The sequence below is a fragment of the Gopherus flavomarginatus genome, assembly GCF_025201925.1.
Source record: "Gopherus flavomarginatus isolate rGopFla2 chromosome 1 unlocalized genomic scaffold, rGopFla2.mat.asm SUPER_1_unloc_2, whole genome shotgun sequence".
Taxonomy (NCBI): domain Eukaryota; kingdom Metazoa; phylum Chordata; order Testudines; family Testudinidae; genus Gopherus; species Gopherus flavomarginatus.
This window is the reverse complement of record NW_026114597.1, coordinates 34,884-38,276: the sequence shown is the minus strand read 5'-3', so window position 1 is coordinate 38,276 and position 3,393 is coordinate 34,884.

Here is a 3,393-nt window from a genome sequence, read left to right as displayed (position 1 = left end):
ATAGTAAAGAGAAGAGTAAGATAAGTCAACAGGAGACTTTCTCCTGTCAACTCCCTCCTCTTCCCACAGTGTGGACCTCGCAGTAACTTGACCTAAGGTACATCCGCTCCAGCTACCTTATTCACGTAGCTGGAGTTGCGTAAAGTAGTTTCACTTATCGTGCTAGTTTAAACATAGTCTTAGAGTCACGAAGCGGGACTCGCTGCTGAAGTGCAGCCTGGTCTTCGGCAGTAATTTGGTGGTGGGGAGCTCCTGCTGCGGGTCTTCAGGGGACTTCGACGGCAGGTCCTGAAACGGAAGGACTCCCCAATCCCGAACTACCTCCGAAGATCTGGCTGCACTTCGGCGGCTGGTCGCTTCGGCGGGAATTTGCAGCGGTGGGTCCTTCCTCCCCGGAGTGGAAGGATCCCCCGCCATAGAAGACCGGGAGCAGAAGAAGCCCCAGGGGTCTGGGCCCTGTGAGTGAAGGACCCCGCTCCAGGGGCCTCGAAAAACTCTTGTGGGGGCCCCTGCTGGGCCCGGGGCCTGGGACAAATTGCCCCTCTTGCCCTCCCCTCTGGGTGGGCCTGCACGGAAGATCCGTGCTTAGCGATGGAGTGATTAGATATTAGTTGGGAGGAAGTTCTCAGACTGAACTTCCACAATGTTGAGCTCAACCAAATTGGGACAGGGTACCTTTGATCAATGAGGAGATATGCTTTCCCTCTCTTGTAACACAGATTTCAAGTCAGTGGCCCCAGGTGATCACCTTCTGCAGGTGTATTTACCTACTTTATCATGAAGCTCTTTGCTTCTGATCCCATAAATGATCCGGTTGAGGATGGAAGGGATGAAGAGATAGAGGTCAGCCAAGATGATGTGAAGATGTGGAGCGATACCTTGACCAAACCGGTATGTGAGATTGGAGAAGACGCTAGGGGTATAATATGTGAGCGTCACACAGATGTGGGTTGTGCAAGTGTTGAGAGTTTTCTGGTGAGATTTCTTAGAGGAGATTCTGAGGACGGCCCTGATGATCTGACCGTAGGACAGGGCAATGAACGTCAGGTCAAACCCCAAAACTACAAACATTAGCTCCAAGCTATATATCCTGGTTACTGTAATGTCCCCAAATGTCATCTTGAACAAAGCTGTGTACTCGCATTGCGTGTGGGGGATAATGCGGTTGGCACAGAATGGCTGCCTGCTCAGGAGCAGTGGTAGGGGTAGAATGAAGAGAACAGCTCTTGTCAAACCTATTAGCCCAACCTTAGCTATTTGTGCATTGGTGAGGATGGTGGCATATCTGAGAGGGTTACATATGGCAACGTAGCGATCGAAGGCCATTGTCACGAGGGTGGCATAGTAATGCCTTTCAAATTGAACCAGAATAAGCCCAGTGCCTTTCGCACGATGAAGATAGGTGTGGCGATGTCTGTGAGCACCAGGATGCAGAGCAGCAGGTACATCGGCTTATGCAGGGTCTGCTCCTTACCTACAACACACAGAAGTGTGAAATTTCCCAACAGGCTGATAATGTAGAATGTAGAGAAAGGGATGGAAATCCAGATGTGGGCAGCCTCCAGGCTGGGAATGCCCATTAGGATGAACATTGAAGAGTCAGAGGGGGAGAAGTTCAAAGGTGCCATGAGGTGGCTGATGTGTCAATATGACTCAGAAATGCTCAAAGTGCCTGTAAAGGGAGAGATGCACAGCAAGGGGGTTACACACTTTATATCAAATAGTACAGTAAATATTTTCTAGCTATTCACATTCGAGGAATCTTCTTGAGTGGGGAGTGAAGACCAGCAACAATGTCACTTCCTGCTTTATATAACTTTAGCATATGGCGGGAAACCTGTGTTTCAAAACTGAGTTTCAAGACTAATTTGTGAGAAAATTACAAATGGAGTCCAGAGTTCTTCGGCCTGGTCACATACAGGAAAAGAAGGGGGAGGAAGTGAGGTACCAGAGACCTCCTGGTGCAGCCTGCTGTGAATGGCGAGCTGCACTGTGAAGGGGAGGGTACCACATTTTAACATTAAAAAACTAGGACACTCTGCGGGGAGGGAGGGTAACCCCACCCTGCCACCCTTCACTCCTTCCAACTGCCCCCAACAGAAACCCCAACCCATTCAACTCCCCCACTCCCTGTCCCCTGATTGCCCCCTCCCAGGATCCCTGCCCCTAACTTCCCCAACCCTATCTAAGCCTTCCTTCTCCTTGTCCCCAACTGCCCGCTTCTGATACACTCCCCGCAATTTCTCCCCTAGGACCGCACCCCCTATCTGTCCCCTGACAACCCCCTGGGACTCCCATGCCTATCCAACCGCTGCCCGTCCCCTGACTGCCCCCCCCGAGCCTCCAACTCATCTAACCCCCCCTGCTCCCTGATCACTTGGGACCCTTGCCCCTAACTGCCCCCCAGCACCCCAGCCCTCATCTAAGCGCCTCAGCTCCTTGTCCCCTGATTGCCCCCTCCCGGGACCCCTGCCCCTAGCTGCCCCCCAGGACCCCACTCCCTATATAAGCACCGCAGCCCCTTGTCCCCTGATTGCCCCCTCCCGGGACCTCTGCCTCTAACTGCCCCTCAAGACTCCACTCCCTATCTACACCTCCCTTCTCCTTGTCCCTGACTGCCCCTCCTGAGGCCTCCCCCAACTTCCCCAATAGGACCCCACCCCCTACCTGTCCCCTGACAAACCCCTGGGACTCTGATCCCTATCCAACTGCTGCCTGACCCTGACTGCCCCCCTGAACCTTTGACCCATCTGCCCCCCCGAACCTCCACCCCATCCAACCCCCCCTGCTCCCTGTCCTTGACTGCCCCCCGGAACACCCTACCCCTTCTCTAACCCCACAACCCCCCTACCATGCCACTCAGACCAGCGTGTCTGGCTGTCATAAACAGATAGCTAAGGGTTAATGTCTCTTTCACCTGAAGCACCTGACCAGAGGACCAATCAGGAAACTGGATTTTTTTCAACTCTGGGTGGAGGGAATTTTGTGTCTGAGTCTTTTGTCTGTCTGCCTGCTTTCTCTGAGCTTTGGAGAAGTAGTTTCTGCTTTCTAATCTTCTGTTTCTAAGTGTAAGGACAAAGAGATCAGATAGTAAGTTATATGGTTTCTTTTCTTTGGTATTTGCATGAATATAAGTGCTGGAGTGCTTTGATTTGTATTCTTTTTTGAATAATGCTGTTTATTCAATATTCTTTTAAGCAATTGACCCTGTATTTTGTCACCTTAATACAGAGAGACCATTTGTATGTATTTTTTCTTTCTTTTTTATATAAAGCTTTCTTTTAAGACCTGTTGGAGTTTTCTTTTCTGGGAAATTTCAGGGAAATTGAGTCTGTACTCACCAGGGAACTGGTGGGAGGAAGAAATCAGGGGGAGATCTGTGTGTGTTGGATT